General features: G+C 50.1%; 1 long non-coding RNA gene across 1 annotated transcript in view; it reads right to left on the bottom strand.

Moving 5' to 3' along the window:
- LOC132579703 (uncharacterized) overlaps window positions 1-24,850 on the bottom strand; it is a 530,128-nt gene that overhangs the window by 249,208 nt on the left and 256,070 nt on the right. The window lies entirely within an intron of this gene.

Raw genomic sequence — 24,850 nt, 5'->3', positions numbered from 1 at the left:
AATAACGCAAACAAAAAATGTAAGTGTTCTTTCATGCATGCCACACTTTCAACCCACTTTCAATGCATTTACAAGTGGATGCTGCTATTTCACAACGTAAAATCCAGTTTCAAAGTGAATTAGGAGTGCATATAGTATGTGAATTACGAAAGATAGATGACAATGCAGTAAAAGCAAGGTTTACATGCCAAAAACATTGCAGTAGACCAACAGTCATTTCCCATTATAAATATTTTTTCCCATCTTAGCTATACATTTTATATAGTCCTATCCATCTATCTATCTATCTATCTATCTATCTATCTATCTATCTATCTATCTATCTATCTATCTATCTATCTATCTATCTATCTGTCTGTCTGTCTGTCTGTCTGTCTGTCTGTCTGTCTGTCTGTCTGTCTGTCTGTCTGTCTTCATCATCATCATCATCATCATCATCATCAACAACAACCTATGGCTGTGATCATACACACTAAATAATGCACTTTCAATCCAATTTCAATGCACTTTCCAACTGGATTCTGCCAGTTCACACAGTAAAATCCAGTTGGAAAGGGCATTGAAAGTGGATTGAAAGTATGTTATTTGTGTGTGTGTGTGTGTGTGATTACAGCCAAAATCATTCTCCTTTTCTCTGTAATTTTATGCCATTTTTTCCTTAAGAGGAAACATTTTGTTGTTTTGACAAAGCATTTATTTTTGTCTTATATGATTCATTATTTGTTCTTAATGCTCTCCAGAGGAGACATGATGCGAAATCAAATCCCTTTTCTGTTTTTGCTGTTGCTTTGATTAAAAGATGAGCTGTTCTGGGCTCTGTCCAAATTCCACCACCAAAATGAACAGGCCCAGTTCAGTTTTTATTCTGAAAGACATTCCAAAATGGTTGCTCACCCCTCTCAGTATGGAGCATTTTTCACAATGGGTTGCCTTTGCACTTACCCTGGAAAGGTCTGATGGGTTTCAGATGCTTGTGTTTGAAAATCAAAGCTTTGAAATGGGGAGAGAAAAAAAGAAAAGCCTTGGTAAGGAGAGTTTGCGTCCATGTAGAGGTTTATCTTGCTTCATCAAACCCATATTGATCTTAAATGTTACTAGTTACCAGGGCTTTTTTTGTAGCAGAAACTCCTTTGCATATTAGGCCACACCCCTCTTATGTAGCCAATCTTTCAAGAGCTTACAGGGCTCTTATTACAGGGACTACTGTAAGCTCTTGGAGGATTGGCTACATCAGGGGTGTGTGGCCTAACATGCAAAGGAGTTCCTGCTACAAAAAAAAGCCCTGTCTTATCTCAACTGTCATCAACTTATGTTTGTAAGCAACTATTGATTATCAAATGTAGCCTGTCAAATATTGACAGCTGAATATTGAACATCATAAACTTATTAATTATCAAGCATCACAGAATGTCAAATATTCACATACACAAAAATCTAATACTGAACATTTGGCAGGTGTTAGGTTTACATGTGTATAAGGTCCATGTTTATGGAGAAAACTCACTTCAGTTTTAGTACCTGTCCTCATTCTAATTATTGGCACATTTTCTAACATGAATACATCATCATCAGGAAAGATGTGATGATTCTTACCTTCCAAGTTCATTGTGAATATATGACAACTCCTTCACAGCTTGAATGGGGGAGGAGGGTGCCTTTTTTGAAGGTTTTGCTCCTAACAGATCCCTTGCCTCTGAGCAGAACAGCAGATATCAAGGCATGATTAGCTCTGGCTGCAGTCCACGATACTAAGATGTCCCCCAGTACTGTTTGTTATTTAATTAATGCATAAATCTGAGGAGTACCTGGATATGCTGGCAGGCATTAATTTCAGGAGACTTTTAAATTAATGGCTCTTCATCTGCATCTCAGGCAGAAATGAAGGTGATGTTATTTCTCCAAAAGTTCTGAAGGGTAAAGTGCTGTGTGCCATTGGCCACAGACCAATACGGCAGATGCTTTCTTAAGGATGACTGATGGCAATTGGTCCCTATGAACTTTTGGTCATAGAGATGAGTGCTTTAAAAAAAACAACCCAGAGTAATAGAGGGCTAGACACCATGGCAAATTTTAGGAATTAGTTCAGGGAACCAGATGAGCAGTTAGTTGTGGGTTCCCAGTTGTTTTCCTCTACAATGATTCTGAGATTCCTGACAATTTCAGGGAGGGAAAAAACAAACAAACATTTTTTTTTAGGAAGGAAAGAGAGAGACTGTGGACATCCTTCAGCCAGTAGATGCCCTGGGGACGATAAATGACCATCGGGAGTCTGTGGGGGCCTACCCAGCTTGTTCTGAATGACAGAACAGAGAGATAGACTCAAAATGCCAAACCTCTGCCCAGCTTCCAAATCCAGGCCGATGCAACTGCCTCCATTAAGGAAAGAGTCAAATCCTGATGGTGGGCAGAGTGTTCCTCTGGGGGCTAAACTGAACATAGATTGGGTGACAGAAAGAAACAACCTTTTGTCACAATAAACTATGGCTGTTCCTTTAAGTCCAGATAAATGTCCAGAATATATAATTTCCTAAAGTCCTGGTAAACATCTGTTGGGACTTTGGGAGTTGGAAGAAACAGACAAATGAGGCTTCATTTATTAATTTTTTTCAGATAGAAGAGATCGGGATTAAATCCTGAATGTTTGTTATGAAGAAGAGCTATCCTTGGCAAGTGTGGCATGTAATAACTGCACTGCCTTCTTCCTCCAGCAGAAGAGGAGGGCTTTGTATTTAGTCACATGGGCTGGGGATGGCAGGCGAGCACCCCCAAAAAGCATGTCTACATGTGCACATCTGCCTGCCATCCTTGTCCCACTCCTTAGATGTCTCCGACTCACCGGGAGCCAGTTTACAAAGACACCACTTTGAAAGTGGTGCCTTTTCACTGGGGCACCTCCAAGACACCTCCTCCACCATCTGGATGGACGGGAAGCACCCAGGGAGCTGTGGACAGGACATGTGAGCACTCTACATGCTCCCTGAGGTGCCTGCGGCCTGTCCCTCTTCTGTGGGTTATCAGGACACTCCCGGGCGCTCCTTTTCTGACCAGCTCACTTCTGGGTCAGCTTGATGGCACCCTGAGCTGGCCATCTGTTAGCAGCCATGGAGTGGTAGGATATAATTCATGGAATTTACATGGCTGAGGTACATTGCTGGCATATATAAGCAGCATACAGCACATAGATGTTGGGGAAAAATATGGGGAAGATTTGGTGCAAGGATACAATAATAGATAATGGGTTTGAGTCACTCAATACAGTAGCAAAATTGAAAGGAATTTTTAAGTTGGAGCATCCAGGATGAGAAATTCAAAACTGCTGTTAAATAGTTCAACTGCAGGGACTATTTTGATTTCAGTGAACTTAGTTTGAAGTAATTCTGCATAAGATTGTACTGTAAGGGTTCAATCTGTTGGGAATATTTTTTCCCCAAGGTTCATTGTAGTGAAAGAGATCGCTTAAAGAGTACAGGGCTCTTCTTTTCAACCTGCTGTATGCAGGATTTTCTCCCCATGAATTGTGCCTGTCTTCTTAATGCTTCATATAAATAGATGTTTCTTTTTTTTTCAGATCAGATTCCAACAAGAATTTACATCACGGTGTCAAAATTTTAGAAAGGTACTAGAGAAGATTTTATTATGGAATGTTATTTTAGCTCCCCATCTTTAATTTTTGTACGTTTTATTTGATAATATCTTAATCTTCAAATAAAATGACTTCTAATATGATAAAGGTCTACAATTACATTTTGCAATATCCTTTCAGTATATATTTTACATCTCAATTGTGTAGTTTCATTATATGATATCATATTGCTATTGCATTGATAGCATTCAAGTGTTCACTCAATTACTAGCTTTAATATCCCTTTTACAGGAAAAAAATACTTTTTTTTTTTTTTAAGTTTATCAGGTATGGATTCTTTTCAATGAGGAGAATGACTCCAAGCACTTTTCTCTAGCAGCAACTTCCTGGTTCATCTCCTATAGATAGAAGACAGCATGATTTGAGTTTTCTTTTTATACCCATTATACAAAACAGGGTGTTTTTTACCCTGGATGCATTTGCCCCCCCAGTCGAAATAAAGAGTCTGACACAGAATATTGGGAAACAGGCCACTTTATTAATATAACCAACACGGCAAGGGCAACCTGCAGTTGGACAAGCCCTGGGGTCTTCCTCCGACCCCGCCAAGTCCAACAAAGGGGCGAGCCACCCTGCCCCCAGCACGAGCCATAAAACTATAGCTAATGCTGGGCCAGCGAGGCCAAAACTACCCTCCCCTAAACTTCCACCCCGATACCCAGAAGGAGGCGAATCTAGGGGGAGGCACGACTATGATCCGCATTATACAGCATTGAGCTGTAAAGCCCATCTGCCGCTCATGCGCATCGACTGCACTAACAGGTGCAGATGCCTGGGTGCTCACCTGCAAGGTATAAACCCCTTGCTCCTTCTGCCACCACCAATGCCAAGCCTCTGCTTAGGCATTAGTGCCCTACTGGGTGGCCTACAGCTGCCCGAAGCCCTTGCCGAATGTCACTTAAGAAGGCCCGATTACCCGCATCCGACAGATGAATCCCATGTGGCCAGAACAGCTCACCCAACTCCACCCTAATCCCTGGGTGAGGAAGGAAGGTATCCAGACCTCCTTCCAAGGCCTTCCTCAGGGCCCAATTCGCCTTTCGTCTGGCCCGCTCGACCCCAGCTGGGTCCCAGGCAGCCCGCCAGACTCTTCTTGGTAGGATGGCAGACCAAATTAGGCGGACTCCAGGCCACCTCTGCACGATGACCCGAAGGTCCACCACCGCCTGTAATGAAAGGGCCTTCCCCTTCATCAGCCCTAAGTCATTCCCGCCAAGGTGAAAGACAAGAATGTGAGGCGGGGGGCCAGCCGTGCCCGAAAACAACAATGGCAGGAGCCCTGGACACCTTAACCCACGCCGCCCCTGCCATTCAACTACAGCCCACTCGCTCAGCCCCAACTGGGAACTGACTGGTGATCTCCTTGCATATGGGCCGCCCAGAAAATAAAACTGTGCCCGCAGATGAGTATCCGCAGCCTCTCCTGACGAGACACAGCACCTGGAATGAGAAAACAGTCACACACAACTGAAATTCAACACATAACACACAACAGCCACCCCAACACCCTCATGGAAGCACCAATGGGTGTACGTAGGCGCGAAAAGCTGCCGAACTCCAGTGGCCCACCTTTTGGATGGCCAGCCCCGAATAGCCCATTGCTGCGGCAATGGACGTGGCCCCAATCTGAAACAAATGAGTGCCAAACTTGAACCCTGCCAGCCCCAACTTGTCCAAGGCATGAGCCATAACCGCCCAAAACTGATACCTCGTGAGAGGAGCCCCACCCTTATGGCACCCCTGGGCACTCCCCCTTACTGCCACATAGCACTGTAACGCTTGCACAGGGCACAAACCGGCCTCTTCACAGGGACCTACTGTGATCCTGGTACCCTTACATTGCTGATCCATTTTGGATTGCCATACATCCAGCACCATGTCTCCCCACAAATTTGATGTCATTATGCTGCAACGCCCCATCAGACTGATCATTCTGTGACAGCTTGACCAGTTCACCTACCCATAATGCACCAAAAAATGCAGTCAGAGCCGCTGCATGAAACAGTGCAATCTCATAGTTAGAGCTACACACCTCAGGTCATACACGACCCAAGCCCCAAAGTATGGACGGCGAGATGGGTTGCCGGGCATCCGTCCATACCCCCCGCTCACGGGACCAGCCTTCCAACATCTTTTTAACTCTAAAATCCCCATCCGATACCGGAAAGCCCTGCACCTTGCTGATAAAAGCTAAGGCGGCCAACTGCCCCCAAATAGACAACTGTTAAGCCCTTATCTTTCAGATGCACACAAAACTGCATCAAATGTAACAGTGGGATCGGCCAACTATCCCCCAATTCAGCCATATGTCTAAACACCTTAAACTGACGAGCAGCACGTTTGTACGCTTTCCGGGTGCTCGGGGCCAAAACTAACATGATCGCCCTACCAGCTTCAGCCTGCCAAGCTGCCACAGGTCTGGGGGCATCCGTTCTGGCAATGGATCTCCCTCCGGGGCCAGCTGACAACATCGCTCCATCTGTTGGGGAGACAGGGCGTCCGCCACCCCGTTACAAACACCAGGCACATGCTTCACCAGAACAACACATTTAATTGAAGGCAGCATAATGTAAAAACCCATACCAGATACATTACTGGAATTGATTTAGATGTTAATGAGTTAATGACGTGCACAACCGACAAGTTGTCGCACCAAAAATGTAGGACTTTATTAGCCAGCTGTTCACCCCAGATCCATACTGCCACCAAAATAGGAAAAAACTCCAAAAATGTTAAATTGAGTTAAAGCTCGCTGTCCTGCCAGTCCCAGGGCCACTGCCCGGAACACCAGTGCCCCCGGAAAAGAACACCGAAACCGGTTGACCCAGCTGCATCTGAGGATATCTGGAGGTCCACCTCTACTTTCATGTCCTCACGCCAAAAAGAAACCCCATTGAATGACTCCAAGAAGGTTTCCCAGACCTCCAAATCGCTGTGCATACTGGCCATTATGCGCACCCTGTGATGTGGGGAGACCGGAGGGACCCCATGGCATCACAAAAGCGCCAAAGGAATGCTCCACCTGGCACTACCACTCTACAGGCAAAACTGAGATGCCCGACAAGCTGCTGTAACTCCCTAAGCAACACCTTGCGTTTAGGTTTAATGGCGGTTGTCAGAACTTAAGAACTTCAAACGGATCCCATACTTGGTTACAAAGCTAGGATTTTATTAGAGAGAACTAAGTACTGGAAGAGACGAGATAACAGTGATGGCGAGGGCCAGCACCAGGGCAGTTTTATACACTAAAGCAAACACATCACAAAGCCACAATTCACACCGTTACAAGCACATCTGTCTTCCCACCATCCACTATCAGCGGGGAGGTTGCCTCCTCGCTCTGAAGGCCACACGGCTTGGCTTCAAAGGGTACCAGTGTGAGAATGTACAGAGACACACCATAATTCAGTCTACAGCCCTAAATATTTTGGATACCAGTAGGGCAAGGTTAATTGCTACATAGGCACTTGGGGTTATTAGGAGGTTACAACATGGAGTCAGTTTGGTTCAGTAATAATACATACATGAGCAATACTGAGATTACAAGGCAAGTACTGGTTACAAGGCAGTAAAGCATCATCCATAGTTACAAGTTCTGACATACTGCCCCCCCTAAGCGCCCCCCCCGGGGAGCCAACTTGGGCTTGTGCGGGTACAGTAGGTGAAACTTTTTCAGCAGTTGCGGTGCGGATACATCTTGTGACTTGACCCACTCGTCACAGCTGGGAGGGAAGTGTTTCCATCTGATCAAGTAATACAACTGGCCCCTTTTTACTTTGGAATCCAGAATCTCCTGGACCTCATGGTGACTCTGACCCCTCACTGTCGTCGGAGGGGGCGGCGGGGCCCTGGGATGGAATGACGTAGCACCAGGGTCTTTCCGAAGGAGGCTGCAATGAAAAACAGGATGGATCTTACTTAGAGACTTGGGCAGGTCGAGTTCTACGGTTACTTTATTTATGACCCTTTTGATTTTAAAGGGCCCCAGGAACTTCAGTGCAAGCTTGCGGCATGTTTGCGGGAGGGGAAGGTTCTTTGTAGATAAGAAGACCGTATCCCCCACCCTCAATTCCCACTCGGGGGAATGTTTCTTGTCAAACTGCTTTTTGTATGCCTTTTTCGCTTCCTCCAGGTTTTCCTGAATACCCTTCCAGCCTTCACGAAGGCCCTCCCACCATTGCTGGCAAGAGGTGGGTTCGGAGGGGCTGGCGGGGAGAGCGAGCGTGGGGAAGGGCTTGCCCTCGTAGCCGTTAATGATCTGGAAGGGAGAAGTTTTGGTAGAGCTGTGGAGGCTGTTGTTATAGCCATATTCAGCAAAGGGGAGGAGGTCTACCCAGTTGGATTGTTGGAAATTAATAAAACAGCGGAGATATTGTTCAAGAAGGCCATTAACCCTCTCCGTCTGTCCGTCCGACTGGGGGTGGTAGGCAGAGCTGAGTCCTTGCTCAATGCCTGCAAGTTTGCAGAACTCCCGCCAGAAGTTGGCAACGAACTGCGTTCCGCGGTCACTAATGACCTTGTCTGGGAATGAGTGTAGTCGTACGATGTGAGTGAAAAAGAGCTGAGCGAGCTTTTTTGCTGTGGGGAGTTGTTTACAAGGGATGAAATGGGCTTGTTTTGAAAAAGTATCGACTACAACGAGAATGACCGTCTTGCCATGTGAGGGGGGAAGTTCGACGATAAAGTCCATTGAGACTACCGACCAAGGCCGGTTGGCCGTGGGGAGGGGAACAAGGTGGCCGGGGGGTTTACCCCCCCTTCGTTTTGCCATGAGGCAAGTGAGACAGGCGAGAACAAATTCGGAGACGTCTTTCTTTAGTTTTGGCCACCAAAATTGCCGGGCGAGTAAGTTGAGCGTTTTGACATAGCCGAAATGGCCTGCTAAGCGACTAGAATGGCAGCGTTCGAGGACTTCCCTGCGGAGGGGGCTGGGGACATAGATTTTGCCATTGTGGAACCAGAGACCGTTTTCGCCCTTAGTTAAATTAGGCGGGAGGTCAGTCTCGCGGTTTGATTCCGTGAGGAATCGGGGCAGAAGGTCTGCGTCCGGGGGGCTGGTTTGTTTTCCTGAGCGGGTGGTGACCCCGCCCGATATGGCGGAGGGGGGAATGAGTGAGTCAACCACTTCCTCTCGGAGGCTGTCGTGTTGAGGCATACGGGAGAGGGCGTCCGCCAAAAAATTTTTTGAGCCTGGGATGTGTTTCAACACAAAGTCAAATTTTGCAAAGAAGCCCGCCCACCTGATTTGTTTTGCAGTCATTTTGCGGCGCCCGGTGAGGGCTTCGAGATTCTTGTGATTGGTCCAAATTTCAAAAGGGACCCTCGCTCCTTCCAGCCAGGAGCGCCAGGTTTTGAGGGCAAACATGACTGCAAAAGCTTCCTTGTCCCAGACTGACCAATTTCTTTGCTCATTCGAAAATTTTCTAGAAATGTAGGCACATGGCCGGAGCACCCCGTTTTCTCCTTTTTGCATTAATATGGCTCCGATTGCGGCATCGGAGGCGTCGCATTGGACCACAAAGGGTTTCAACTCGTCAGGATGTGCTAACACGGGTTCTGAAGTGAAGAGGCGTTTTAGTTCGGTGAAAGCTTTTTGGCAGTCGGGCGTCCACGTTAGGCGTGCGCCTGGCTTTTTCGCCTCCTCACTTTTGCCCTTGGTTTTTAGGAGTTCGGTTAGGGGAAGCATGACTGTGGCGAACCCCTTGATGAACTCGCGGTAAAAATTTGCGAACCCGATGAAACTTTGGAGCTGTTTGCGGGTCCGGGGGAGTTCCCAATCCAGTACTGCTTGGACCTTTGCGGGGTCCATTGACAGTCCCTCCCCCGACACCCGAAAGCCCAGATAGTCAAGCTCAGTTTTGTGAAATTCACATTTCGCCAACTTGGCGTACAATTTGTGTTTACAGAGGGTGCTTAACACTTTTCGGACCAGCGGCACATGAGATTTAAGATCTTGCGAATAGATAATGATGTCATCAAGGTACACCACCACCCCCTTAAAGAGGAAGTCTCGTAGCACTTCATTGATAAAGTTCATGAATACCCCAGGGGCCCCCTGCAATCCGAAAGGCATGAATAGGTACTCGAATTGTCCTAGCGGGGTGTTGAAAGCCGTTTTCCACTCGTTCCCCTCCTTGATGCGGACGCGGAAGTACGCGTCTCGAAGGTCAAGTTTGGTGAATATTTTCCCTTTCGCTACAGTGTTCAATAAGTCTTTTATCAACGGGATCGGGTAGGCGTTGGACATTGAAATCCCGTTTATCGCACGAAAATCTGTGCAAAGTCTAAGCGTCCCGTCCTTCTTCTTTCGGAAGAGGACGGGGGCGGCGTGGGGGGCTGTGGCTGGTCGTATGAACCCACGCTTAAGGTTTTTGTCCAAAAACTTTCGGAGTTCCGCTTTCTCCGCCCAACCCATGGAGTATAGTTTCGCCTTGGGAAGTTGTTGCCCCGGGATCAATTCAATGGCGCAATCCGTGGGGCGGTGGGGTGGCAACTCATCTGCTTCCTTTTCGCTAAAAGCTAGCTTTAGGTCCCGATACTCCTTGGGAATCGAAGCGACTTCCTCGAGTGTGAGGCAAGCCCGTTCGTTTTGGGGGGGAGCGTGCGGTCCCCATTCGGGGCGCCAGTGGTGGTGTTCGCACCTCCAATCAGGGAACCGGACGATCTGTTCTGCCCACCTTATGTCCGGTTGGTGGCGGGCGAGCCAAGCCGAGCCCACCACCACATCGAACGAGCAAGAGGGGGCGATTACGAAAGTCTCAATCCCCCAGTGCTCCTCGGTTCCTACCGGGACCGCCTGGGTCTCAAGGGTGCATGGCTCCCCCCTCATGGGTCCTCCGTCCATTTGTTGAAATTGCATCGGTTGTGGTAGAGGTGAGGTGGTTAATCCTAGGGCCTCTACCAAGCGGGGGGTAATCAGGTCTCTGTTGCACCCTGAGTCGATTAGCGCTCGGGTGTGCATGAACCGTTTTAAGTCTGGATTAAGGAGGGTAACGGCCATAAACAATAAACCCCCAGAGGCTCTCACCGTGAGGAGTGCTGGCTGCTCTTGGACCTGCTTTGCGGCACCCATTAAAGCAGGTCGCTGTCGTTTCCCGCCGACTCGGTGTCATCCGACTCTTCGGTTGATTCCTCCACGGCTGTCAGGTCGGTGGTAAAATCCTCGTCAGTCGCCAAGGAAGTGGCGACGGAGCCCCGATTGGGCTCCTTCGAGCGGCTACCCTTTTTCTTCTTCGGCCCCGAGGCGGCAGGTTTCGCCGAGGGTGGTGTGGTTCCTGCTTTAACGGGGCAGTTGGCGGCGAGATGCTCCGGGTCTCCACATCTGAAGCATTTGCGTGCGGCGGAGGGGGTTGAGGTCGTTGGGGTCTTCCTCCCTTCCGCTTTAGTCGGAGTGTGTTTGGCCCCCTTCTTCCCCAACTGCTGCCGGCGCATTCCCACATGTTGGAGGTTGGTCTCCACTTCCCCGGCCAGTTGGATCCATCCGACCAGTGTGTCGGGTCTCCCTTGGCTGTAGCAGCGGTCGAGGATGTTCGGATTCAAGCCATTGCGGAACGCGGTGTACTTCATGACTTCGTTCCACCCCCGGGCCGCCGCACAGTATCCCAGGAACTCAGTGGCATACTCGCGAGTAGTGCGGTTGCCTTGTTCTATGCGTTGGAGGGCAGCGATGGCTTTCTCTTCTCGAAGGGGGTCGCCGTACTGGCGAAGCATTGCGTGCAGGAACCCCGCGACTGTTGCCAGTTCGGGCTTCCTCCCCGTGTAGAGCCCCACGTACCACTTGCGGGCCGGGCCCCTCAGTCGGGACGCGATGTGGTTTACTCGGCTGGCCTCTGTCGGGTAGTCGGCACCCCAGTGGGTGAAGAACGTGTCGCATTGTATCGTAAAATACTCCACGTCCTCTGCATTCCCGTCGAATGTAATCTTCAGCTCTCTGCCCCTGCCGTCGCCCCCCCCCCGGAGCAGCGGGGCCAGGGATCGCCGGGGGTCCCCCTGGGAGCGGGACCTGGGGTACCGCCAGCGGCGGCACCGGACCCGGCGGGACCGGCAGCATCGGGGCGGGTGGCGCCGGTTGCACCGGAACGGGTGGTGCCGGTGGCGCCGGGGCAGGCGGTGCTGGTGGCGGCGGGGCCGGCGGAGCCGGGGCGGGTGCCACCGGCGGTACTGGGGCCGGCGGGACCGGTGGAGCTGCGGGCAGCGGCCCCAGCGGCAGCCCTCCTCCTAAAGCCGGGATCCCCAGGACCGCAGTTTGCAGGGTTCGAAGTTGGTCGTAGATCGCGCCCAGGTTCTGCTGCATGTCCTCCGCCATCGACACGCGGGACCTGTGTACGTCGTCGTGAATCTCCCGCACCCAGTCGAACAAGTCGTTGCGGAGGGTCCGGATCGGGTCGTCCCCACTTCACGCCCCCGGACCTTCTCCTTGGTCCTCGTCGTCGTCTCCGGTTCCTCCTTCGCCCAACATGCTTCGGTACCGTTGCTCCGCGGCGTCGATCGCTGCCGTGGACTTCCGCGGGCTCCAGGGTCGTGGGGCGGGGAACGCGTCGACCGAGAAAGGCGCTGGGACCTTAATTTTGCGCCTAACCCCCGTCACCTTCGGGTCGAGCGGCGGATCGTCTGTAGGGGTGGTGGGCTCTCCGCTGTCTGGAACTTTTGCCGCCATCGGACCAGGTTTCCAGTTCAGATAAGCCACAAGACAATGGGATCACTGTTATAATGTCAGAACTTAAGAACTTCAAACGGATCCCATACTTGGTTACAAAGCTAGGATTTTATTAGAGAGAACTAAGTACTGGAAGAGACGAGATAACAGTGATGGCGAGGGCCAGCACCAGGGCAGTTTTATACACTAAAGCAAACACATCACAAAGCCACAATTCACACCGTTACAAGCACATCTGTCTTCCCACCATCCACTATCAGCGGGGAGGTTGCCTCCTCGCTCTGAAGGCCACACGGCTTGGCTTCAAAGGGTACCAGTGTGAGAATGTACAGAGACACACCATAATTCAGTCTACAGCCCTAAATATTTTGGATACCAGTAGGGCAAGGTTAATTGCTACATAGGCACTTGGGGTTATTAGGAGGTTACAACATGGAGTCAGTTTGGTTCAGTAATAATACATACATGAGCAATACTGAGATTACAAGGCAAGTACTGGTTACAAGGCAGTAAAGCATCATCCATAGTTACAAGTTCTGACAGCGGTGAGCCGCTCCCTATGTTGCTGTACCTTTTCATCCGGCAACCGCGATGCCTGCTGAACAGTGTCCAGCTCGATGCCCAAAAAATGTCAAGCAAGTAGCCAGACCCTCAGTTTTTTAATTCGCCAAAGGAACGCCAAGCTCCTTTGCCAGTTCGATAAACAAGTTTAGTAGCTGGGCACAATGCCCAGTCCCTGCCCTGCCTACAAACAAAAAATCGTCCAAGTAATGAATGATTTCCTTACGCCCAGATCTTGTCATCAACAGACATTCCAAAAAGGAACTAAATCTCTCAAAGGCTGTACAGGATACTGAGCATCCCATGGGTAGGGCTCTATCCATGTAATATTTCCCCTCGAACTGAAACCCTAACAACTCGAAATCTTCAGGGTGAACTGGTAACAGGTGAAACGCCGACTTAATGTCACATTTGGCCATTTCTGCACCCAGCTCGCACCCCTGCACCACTTTGACCGCTTGGTCAAAGGAAGTATACCTAACTGAACATAGGTGATCGGGAATTCCATCATTCACCAATCCACAGCTAGGATAAGAAAGACAATGAATAAGCCTATATTCACTAGGAGCCTTCTTAGGCACCACACCAAGAGGAGAAACCCATAAACATGGAACTGGGGGGTCGTCAAAAGGACTGATGGCTCGCCCCTCGGAACATTCCTTTGCTATCTGTGCCCGAATGACCTGTTCGAGCCCTACAATAGAACAGAGGTTGGAAGCCCCACAAGGTGCCCTAGGCCCTTGAAATGGTATCCTGAACCCCAATGAGAACCCTTCCCATAAGTATGCTCTGTCCGTTTCCTTGGGGTGACCCTCCAGGAAACGCTTAAGCACTTTCAGCCAAATGGGACTGGAACCCTTTTCCAGGCATCTGTGCATTGCCCCCGCCCCTGGGGCGCTTAGCCCCCCCCTTTTTGCTTCATTTTGCTGCATGCCAAAAATGCGTGGGGTCTGCCGCATAACGGGCACTCATGCCTAAATTTGCAAGCTTTACGGGAACACACTCCCTGAGAAGTGAACTCCCAACACAGCAACCGGGGTTGAACTGGCTGTCCCGCTGGTGAGCGGGCAACTGCGACTCCCGATTGTCTATGCACCAGATGACCACTGTCAGCCCTGTCCCCCAAATTGGGTTTTGCAGGGGCCATCAGCTGTAGCCACAGCTGCTGATTGATTTGGTCCCAAGGTAAGGTCGGATTAATTGCTGCCCTCATCCTAAACGTTTCATCGTACTGTAACTAGGCAGCCCCCGCAAAATCCGAGTAAGCTCTATATATAATGTCGCAGTATTGAAATAGTGGGGCCGCCCTACATGGCTGCGCCCTAGCAATAACTCCTGCGTATATCAAAAACCCCAGCAGCCAATTGGTCCAGGTGCCATCAACCTTCCTACGCCGTAGCTTCTCCTTTTTCTTCTCATCCATTTTGTCCTTACTTTTCTTCTCCAATTCCCTGTAAAGGAGCCTGAATACATCGACATATTCCCCCTTAAAAATTTTTCCTGCGTCACGGGGGTCAAATGGAGTGCGGTATCCCCGAAGGGGAGAGCTAAAAAAGGCACCAACCCATAAGGATTTGGAGGATAACTCCAAGCATTCCATTGCCCCCTCAGCCACCCCATAGGTTGAGCCAGATTCATATGCCCACCCCAAGGGAGAACCCCTGTCGATACTGATGGTGCGGCCACACCCTGAGCTGCCACCACCCCTGTAGAGGCTACCGGTGGCTGGCACCACCCAGCTGTAGTGCCCTGAGCACGGCCCACTGAGAGGCCACCCAATGCCCACTCTGGGCCAGACTGGGCAAGGAAAACCTATTGCCCACTTTGGTCCAATGGTGTAGCAACCTGCCCCCCACTAGAGGGCCCCGCCACTGTATTGTAGCCCCAAGGCCCCCATGGCCACACCTGGGAATATTGTGTTGGTGCAACTGTACCTTCTCCGCCAGAGGCCGTCACTGCCACCGCTACCATCTGGTCCGGCTGTTGCCTTTCCTCCACCAACTCTGGGTCCTCGCTTCTGTCCCCCGCCAAGGCATCCCTGCTTGTCCCGGCCTCCTGACTCCGGTCAGGCGTTGGTCTGGGTCCCATGCCCTCCTGCAATGCAGACAGTCTCACCAGTACCTCCTGCTCAAATGTAAAGGCACCAGACCGCCCCAAAGCCCTATTGCGCCCTGACCAGGTTGTAGGTGCACCAGCCGCACCCCTTTCCCTCTCTAAGGCACCCAATATCCATTATGGCCTGCCTCATCTCCGACCCATCGAGTTGCTCATCACCCGGTGTCCCTGGGCAAACCCGTTTATTAGGGCCTTTGGTTGGCTGCTTCCCTTTGGAAGGGCCTTGCCCTTTCTTTGGCCCCATACTGTGCTGTTCTGCTACAAATCAGTATTGCCTACTCAGACTGGCAGTAGCTCTCCAGGGTCTCAAGCTGAGGTTTTCCACGCCTATTTGCCTGTGCCCTTTTTAGTTGGAGATGCCGGGGATAGAACCTGGAACCTTCTGCTTCCCAAGCAAATGCTCTACCACTGAGCCACTGTCCCTCCCCAATAACTTTCCCAAAGGGAGAGGGGGGGTGTCACACCCTCCTATCACCAAACCACCTTCAATAAATGTACTACGTGTGCGTGGGCAGGATGCACCGTCCAACGCAAACTGGCCGCGACCACCAAGGGGCACTACCCCCCAAAAGGCTCCTTCCCCAGCCCCCAAGGGCCTGTTGCCTTCCAACAGCCAATCTGTGCCCTTATACCCCCACCCACGGATCCCCGAAGCCTTGACAAACCTGCTGCCATCCGAAGGGCTTGCTGCCGAGATCTGTGCTCTATTGCCTTGACATGGGTCCATTGCTGTTGCAGCGCGCCAGCCCGACCCAAATACCAATACTCTCGGCTGTGGACACTAATGAAGCCTCCGTCCCAGCTGAGAGCCGAAACAAACTGCATTTGGCTGGGCGAGGCCAGGGCTATAAATAGCTCCAACGCTCCACCTGCCCGCAGCACCCAGATGGGTGGGAAGCTCTCCAGCCTCCCATCCTTCCGAGGAGGCAAATAGCGGCCTCGCGGCGTGCAGCCGCTTTGCTGCGGGGCCGAATTCTGTCCGCAAATGTTCAAAATCTAAACAATTACATTGTTTCTGGGATAAAAGAATGGGTTGAACTGATTGGAGATTAGATGTCAATATCAGGTTTTATGGGGAAGAGACCTCTGCCCAGGAAGTAGATGGTTCTGCACTCCCACATCATGGTATTTCCTTCCTCATCAGGTGTGGCACTAATTGTCAGTAGACTCCATTGATAACAAAGTTGTTGCAACATAGGACACACTATGTATGGGGCAGGGGAAGTATCTCTAGAGCTATCATAAATAGAAGGATCTTCATAGCTTCATATGCTACTCTTCAGTTCTGGAATTGACATTTCCAGACAATTATGAAAGTCTGAATGAAGAGCCTGTTCACAAATACGTATTCTCTATGTGATGGCAAGATGATGCTCATATGTGACTGAGTCATCAAAGCTTAATTGCCAAAACAGTTTTTTGTACCAAATCTAAAAGCAATATATTAGTTCATACATTTTAATAGTCATCAAGGACAATATTCGTATGCATACAAAAAGGTGTGACTATTGTTTCCCATATGATATGGGAATGGTCTATAAATATTACAAGTGCAACAAGTTTGGCAGGCCATACACATGGATTAGTTCCCAAATCAAAGCTCAATCTCAATGGTAGGTACTAGTTGTGTGGAGTAGGTCTAAGAGATTGGACAGGTGCTAGAAAAGCAAAAAAGCAACAGAAAACATTTTTTGATGCCATTACCTATCATTTAGTTAAAATACACCTGACACAGCTACAGCCACTAGGCTCTGCTCCCAAAGATACTTATGTCTCCTGTGTTTGTTCCCAGACTCTTCCCTATATCCAAGGAGGTTCACCCACAAGACAATACCAGCAACCAGTTTCTATTTCAAGAGAACTGTAGCTCACCATTCTAGATCCAGCTCTGAACCTCCATGTTCCCGGTATGAGTACCATAATCCAACAAAGAGGTTAAGTGAAGTGCAAAATTGCAGGTGTAAATCAGTCCTAAATATGCTATGGAAGCAACAGAAGTATTTATTTTTGTATTTCTGTGGGCAAGATTTTTGTGGCCTGCAGGGTTTAACATTCCATGAATACTAATAACTTTTAAGATGTGCCAGGGAGTGGCTGTGATCAAACATGTTATTCATCTACTCCCATGTGACAATTTAAAAAATTGTAGACCCCACCACCACTATGCCACTTAATACTGAAATCTAGTGGGATTTGAAAAGCCATTTTGATAGTGCATGAGGAAAATGCTGTTGAAAATCCCATTGTACAATTACACCCCCCTGGCATGCATTATAAATGGCATTGATATTACAAACTAAATAAAATCTAAACAGTAGATGTTTCTGGCACAATGAACCATAACATCAGAGATTCAAAGTCCTTATTAGGAAACTGTCTCATTTATAACCACCCAGCCTTCAATGAGAAGCATTCTCCCTTTGACATTGCCATGTTTCCTCTTCTCAATGTAATGATTGGCCGTCGGGTGGGCAGCAGAAGTCAGACAGTGGCCTTCTCCAGGGAGACATGTGCTAGGTCAGTTAGATATCCAGCTGGTCTCTTTAGCCATCATCTGCAGCTTGGCTTTCTTTCTCATTCATTTATTGCTGAATTTCAGTGACTTGCCTCACGTAATCAAAATCAAACTCTGAAATGGAATTGAAATTAATTAGTAGGGAGAGAACTCTAGTCCTGATGTGCTAAAGGGAAGAAACAGCTTATACCCACTGTCTACTCTAACTCTAAAGGCAACCAGGAGGCCAAAATCTATAACAGGCCTGCGGAAAACTGCTAATGGGATCCAACACTTGCCTCAGACGTCCTAGAGACTAGAAGGCACCATTTAGTTCAAGGTAACCTCACACTCACTGCAGGCTTGTGGAGGGGTGGGAAACTATGGAAACTTATGGACCACTATCTAACAAGAATTAAAAGTGCTTCCAGCATTTACAACCAAGCATGTCTAAATCTTGGCTAGAGTTCATTCATTTATGAATATACAAAACTCCGCTCATTCATTTACAAATAATGTCCGGCCCCTCCCAGCCAAGCCGGCTTGCCGGCGCTCAGGCTGGGGGCCGTCTTTGCCGCCCCGGAAGGAGGGAGGGGCGACATCACACCACATACGGGTGTTTGTCGTAGGCGCGGAGCCGGGGCTATATAAGCCCCGGCCCCCGCCCCCTCTGCACGCAGTTCCTTTTGGCTCTCTGGAGGAGAGCCGTGTGCTGTTCGGGCCTGCATTGAGGCCTGCTGGGGAAAGGACTGCGTGGGCGCGCGCCTCTTCAGTGCTAGCGGCGGCGAGATCGCGAGCGGCGGCTTTTCCTGCGCCGGCGAGGCTGAGTGAAGCGATTGGAGCGGTTTGCGCTTCGGGACAGTCGGGCGGTCGGGAGGCTGGGTGGAGTGCGCGTGCAGCGGCGATATTTGGGCCCTGGCCGGTGTGGGCTGGCTTGGGAGGCTACTGAGTTCACCCTCGAGCGAGGGTAGAGCGCTGGATCTGCGTGGCTGGCTGGTCGCTGGCAGGGGGCGAGTTAAGGCTGCAGCCTCATTGCCTCCAGTGTGGGGTCTTTTGATAAGGGCTTGCAACAGAGAAACGGGGGCGTAGGAATAGTGGGAGGAGCACATTGGTGTGAGCCCTAGCTGGAGCAATAAGTCTCTCCCTTCCACCACCCCCCGCCCGGCAGGCAGTTCTAGCTACCTATAGGGTCCTACCTCATCTGGGTAGCTGGTTGTGGATTTGGGTAGTGGCTGGTTCCAGGCATTCAACCTCTCTCTTCCCCTGCATTTGTGGGCGAAGGGAGTTGGTGGTTCTTGGGGTGACCCCCCCACTGTTGCCCAGGCTACAGGGCTGGAACTGTGCGTTCTTGCAGGAGCATTTCATTGGCCCCCTCCCCTCTCTGATAGTAAAATACACCCCTGGTTGGTGGGTGGTTCAGAAGGCTCCTTGAGTGCCTGGTTATTATACATTGCTATCTGGTGACTTGTACAGGATGGCTCCAAAGAAAGGTCAGGGCAAGGCAAAGGGAAAACAGCCCGCCCGCTCACCCCGTGGGCGTGGGCAGCAAGGTACTCCAGTCGAGGAGCCTGGCCAAGGAGAGAGGGTGAGGCTCGCTATCATGAGCCAGCTGGATGCTTTAGAACAAGATAGATTGGCTAGGGGCGCTCCCATTTGGGAGGGGCGTCGCCGTGCCTCCGGCCGGTCGGCGCGCCTGACTTTTGAGGCAGAAATGCTGGCACGTCTATCTGCTTTGCAGGGTGGGCCACCTGAGCCTGAACCACTGGCGGTACCGAACCAGGAGGAGGATCCAGAGGAGGGCCCATCAGGTACGGTGTTCGGCAGTGGTGCAGCCGGAGGTAGCGGGCAGCAGCCCCCTGGAGGTGCTGGCGTTTTTCCCGGTGATGGTGGTAAGCTCCCTCTTCTGCCAATTCAAGGGTGGCCATGGGGTCCCATTCAACTTCCTCCCCCCCCCGGCGGCCCCGAGTGGTGCGGCCTGGGGTATGGGGCATCTGGGAGTAATGGAGCAGCCGGGTCCTGTCCAGCCTTGGGCTTGGGGTTTTCATGGAGTTAACCCACTCCCCTGTCCGGTCTTGTCCACAAGCGGCCAGTTGGCAGGTGCTGCGGCGCCGCCCACGGCCCCTTCAGCCCCGCCCGCATCAGGCATTTCGCCATGGGGCGGTCAGCAGCTGGCTCATTTTCGAGGGGCGTGGCCGGCTCCTCAGAGTAGCGGGTGGTTTTACCCCCCCCAACCCATATGCTAGTATCCCCTTTCATATCCTTCCATACGGCGATACCTCTCTGCCGTTGGGGGATCATTTGGCGGCGGCCACGCGTGAGAAAATCCTCCATGGCAAGTACGTGGACGTTTTCGGTCTCCTTTTCAGAGAGCTCGAAAAGAAAAGTAAAGATGAGCTCGATGATAAGGAGAAGGAAAGGCTGAAACGTCGGAAGGTTGATAGGTCCTGGGCGAACTGGTTGCCTGGATTTTTGATTTACGCCGGAGTAATCGTGAGAGCGCAGCCGGCTCGGGCGGTGGCTCTTTTTCAGTATATAGACATTGTTTATAGGGCTTATACGGACTTCGTGGGCGCAGCTTGGCTGCAGTACGACGAGGCTTTCCGTATGAGGGCCTCCGTCAATCCAGGGATGCCGTGGGATCAAATAAATCAGCAGCTGTAGCTACAGCTGATGTCCCCAGCAAAACCAAACGTGGGAGACAGGTCTGACAGTGGCCATCTAGTGCAGAGGTTGCAGCAACAACAGTTTTCTACAGGGGCCTGTGATACCGCGGGCCAGTCAGTTCAGACCCGGCTGTTATGTTGGGAGTTCGCATCTAAAGGTGCGTGCCCCAGGAAACCTTGTAAGTTCCGACATGAGTGCCCGCTCTGAAGCGGGGCCCACGCACTTTCTGCCTGTAGCAGATCCACATCCAGACCGGGCAGTAAGACCCCCGGGAACAGCGGTGGCGGGCAGCAGCCACCTGGAAAAGGGGCCCTGCCCCACCCGCCCGACGGCACTCAATAGGCTGTTGAGCATATACCCGTGCAAGGCTGACGCTCTGAGTATACAGGTGATTAGGGTTAGGAAGATGCGTGAGGGTGGGGCCCAGGAGCAGGCCCAGTGGGTGGATGACAGGCAACCTATATCCCCGTCTGTCCTTCGCGGGTTGTTTGGGGGTCGGCTCAGGGTTTGTTCCTCCTCTTTGAGGCGGCTTTGTTTCGCGCTGCCTCGCTGTTAGCCCTTGGGGCCTTGCGTGTAAGTCGGCTGATAGTTCAGTCCGGCTGATACTTCTAGGAGGGCCTCCACAGCTACTTCAATGAGTTACACGCCCTCCGCCATCCGGCTCATGAGCAGGTGGCGGTCTGCGGCCTGCTGAACTTATGTGGCCCTCTGGTCACCTAATGGTGGGTGGTGGGCTCTTTTGGGTTGTATTGTGTTATTATATGCTGACCGCTGTTTGTCTTTTCAGATGCTGGGCTCGCGGTGAGAGACGTCGCGTTCTCATCTGCGGGCACAGCACGGTTTTCTTTTGCCCATTTTGCCAGACGGTCTCCGGTGGGCACCCAGCTTGGCCTCAGTGCGTGGGCTACCGTGTATTGGCTGGGTTGTCTGGGGCTGGGCTGGCCTGGGATCACGCCCCTGCTGTTCTAGTGGGCTGACCTGTATCGGCCAGATGGTGTTTATCTTCTGAGTTGGGCAACCGGGCCTTTTTAGTGAGCTACGGCAGGGGGTTCGGTTGGCTCTGGGCCACCCAGTGGGGCGCTAATGCCTAAGCAGAGGCTTGGCATTGGCGGTGGCTGGAGGAGGTTTGGCCACAGGGTTTTCCAGGGGAGCACCTATGGCCTAGCACCGTGGGTGCGGTGGTCTGCAGGAACCGTAGATGGGCTACACGGCTCAGTGCGGGGAATGCAGATCACAGGGAGCCTCACCTGGGTGGATCTTTCCATGGGGATCGATGCCAGCCCAGATGGTGATGGCTGGAGGCCTGGCCGCTCAGCTACAACCCGAATATGGTGGGCTTGTGCTGGGGGCAGGGTGGCTCGCCCTTTGGACAAGGCGGGGTCCGGGGTTGACCCCAGGGCTTGTCTGGTTCAGGTTTCACCCCCTGCCAGTTACAGTTGTTAAGTGTTTAATAAAGCGGCCCGGTTTTAAACCCAATTCTTGTGTCTGCCTCTTTATTCCGACTGGGGTGGCAATGTCCGGCCCCTCCCAGCCAAGCCGGCTTGCCGGCGCTCAGGCTGGGGGCCATCTTTGCCGCCCCGGAAGGAGGGAGGGGCGACATCACACCACATACGGGTGTTTGTCGTAGGCGCGGAGCCGGGGCTACATAAGCCCCGGCCCCGGCCCCCGCCCCCTCTGCACGCAGTTCCTTTTGGCTCTCTGCCCGCCCACCCGTCCCTTTCGGTAGTACAGGCGTATGCCGGTCGCCTTATTAGGGGCCAGGTAGGAATTTTTTCATCTCCACACAATTGGCTATTGTGGGGGTGTTTTTTGCCTACCTTGTACTGCCTGTTAGATTAGTTTTTTGTTATTGGTAACGGTTAAGGTCGCAGGCTGGAGGAGGTTTGGCCACAGGGTTTTCCAGGGGAGCACCTATGGCCTAGCACTGTTGGTGCGGTGGTCTGCAGGAACCGTAGATGGGCTACACGGCTCAGTGCGGGGAATGCAGATCACAGGGAGCCTCACCTGGGTGGATCTTTCCATGGGGATCGATGCCAGCCCAGATGGTGATGGCTGGAGGCCTGGCCACTCAGCTACAACCCGAATACGGTGGGCTTGTGCTGGGGGCAGGGTGGCTCGCCCTTTGGACAAGACGGGGTCCGGGGTTGACCCCAGGGCTTGTCTGGTTCAGGTTTCACCCCCTGCCAGTTACAGTTGTTAAGTGTTTAATAAAGCGGCCCGGTTTTAAACCCAATTCTTGTGTCTGCCTCTTTATTCTGACTGGGGTGGCAAATGAAACTGCCTTATACCAAGCCATGGCATTGGTCCCTCTAGTTCAGTATTGTTTACTCACACTGGCAGGAACTCTGGCAGAGAAGGGTCTTTTTCAGTATCTCTGCCCTGAGATCCTTTCGCTGGAGTCACTGGGGCTTCCCCAAGACCGTCTGCATGCAAAGCCTGAGCTCTATCACTGAACTGTGGTCCTGTTCCTGTAGCTCTGGCCATCCTTCTATCTCATGCTGAGACAAGTAGTCTCACTCCATCAGAAATATGCTGGTTGGCCCACTAACCTCTGGATTGTGTCCCAGACTGGCATATTGCCAGTTAATATACTAATACAGTTCTGGAGCACTGTTATGTTTGTTTAATGACCTTGGTATGTGTGTGTAGCTAGGGATTTGTCAATGTTGGATCAAAGGGTTTATTGTGAAGTCTGTACATACCACAAATGGAATATTATAATTATGTATGCCATTGGCCATTTCCCAAATAGTATCTTGCTGGTTCATACCATCTTTAAGCCCACTCTCCTAATTAAAAAATCATTGAGCAGTTTAATTATTACCAAGCAGTCTCACCGATCTTTGGTTTGTAATTAAAATTTCAATTCATTTGTAGTTAATCTTTGTTTATGTATGTTTGGCTGTTCTTCTTACACACATAACCGTAGGATGATATTTTTGAAGTACATGTTGAGTGCTGACTATTTACGATCGGATTAATGTTCAAAATCAGTTTTTACACCAAGGACCATTTTATTCTTCAAGTAGAAGCAGTCTTGGGGGTTGCATCAAGCAATTTAGATTGTAAGCAAGCGGATGGTGGCCTGCGTATTTAAATTATGTATCACATCTAGTACACTTTAGGTGCTTTTACAAGTAATAATATGATGAAAGTGAAGCCAATCATAGCTTTATAACTGGAGTTCACCCACTAGCAAATGTGTAAGTTGCACGAATACTTTGAATCATTAGGTATAGATCTTTCTGAAATTTCTCTCATTTGGGTTTTACTTTTTGTTTACTTCATTTATACTCAGCCTTTCTCTGCACTCTGTACCCAAAGTGGCTTACATCATTCTCTCCTCCATTTTATCCTCACATCAGCACAGTGATATATATTAGGCCAGAGGTGGCCAGCCTTGCTTAACGTAAGAGCCATATGGAATAAACATCAGATGTTTGAGAGCCACAAGACATGAACATCAGATATTTGAGAGCAGGAAGGAAGGAAAATAGGTGGGGAGGGAGGTAGAGGTAGAAAGAAAGCAATTTTAACTTCAAATGCATTTTCCAAGCTGCTGGCTGGCTTGGCTTGAAGAAATTATTTAAAGAGAGAAATGCCTTCTCCAAGCCAGCAGACAGTGTGGTGGGGGCTTCGAGAGCCACACAATATGTGCGAAAGAGCTACATGTGGCTTTTGAGCCACAGTTTGCCCATCCCTGCATTAGGCTGTGAGCATGTCACCCAGAAAGTTTTCATGCCAGAGTAGGGATTTGATCCCGGGAGATCTTAGTCCAATATTCTAACCACTATACAACACTGGCTCACTAGATTTCTCTCTGGACCATGCAGTTCCAAATTACATGGAATTATTTTTGAAATGGAATCCTCCATTGTTCTTTTGCCAAACCATGTACAGCAGAGAGTACCTATAAAGTTTTCCATAGCTTCAGTGTCTTTTCCTTCCTCTACATTAAATAGAATTCCACACAAATAAAACTTCATGAGTATATGCATAGTTTTAGCAAAATTCCTTTTGTGTATATGTCTTTTTACCACTAAACAAGAGCTTATGTGTACACAGAAAGAACCTTGATACAATCATATCAAGATTACTTGTTTGCAGTTTTATCAGTTTTCACCTATGTACATCAGCAGGGCTTTTTTTGTAGCAGGGACTCCTTTGTATATTAGGCCACAGACCCCTGATGTAGCCAATCCTCCAGGAGTTTACAGGGCTTTTAGTACAGGGCCTACTGTAAGCTCCAGTAGGACTGGCTACATCAGGGGTGTGTAGCCTAATATACAAAGGAGTTCCTGCTACAAAAAAGCCCTGTACATTAGTAACATGGAAAAGAAGAGAGGCATGAATGAAGAAGAGTTGGCAGTAAGTATGGTGTAGGGGACAGGTTCAAATGTCATGAAGCTCAGTGGGTAACCTTGGGTCCAGTCACTCTGCTCAGCCTAACCCGCCACACCGATTTGTTGTGAGGATGAGGCAGAGGAATGGTGAACCATATTTGCCATTCTGATTTCCTTGGAGAAAGGGTAGGAATAAAAACATAACAGGAAATGAAAGCTTAGACAAACTATGCATGCTTTAATTCCAAAATAAATTTTATAACTTTTCCTCATTCAAAAATGCATTAAGGAAGAATGCAACAAATCACAGGGCAAAATTGTGAAGTAGTTCAAGGGAAATACATGGCATAGACATAAACATCATAGATGTGCAT

The sequence above is a fragment of the Heteronotia binoei genome, chromosome 11 (genome assembly GCF_032191835.1).
Source record: "Heteronotia binoei isolate CCM8104 ecotype False Entrance Well chromosome 11, APGP_CSIRO_Hbin_v1, whole genome shotgun sequence".
Classification (NCBI taxonomy): domain Eukaryota; kingdom Metazoa; phylum Chordata; class Lepidosauria; order Squamata; family Gekkonidae; genus Heteronotia; species Heteronotia binoei.
Note: the sequence above shows the minus strand (reverse complement) of the source record. Positions and strands in the feature narration are given on the sequence as shown.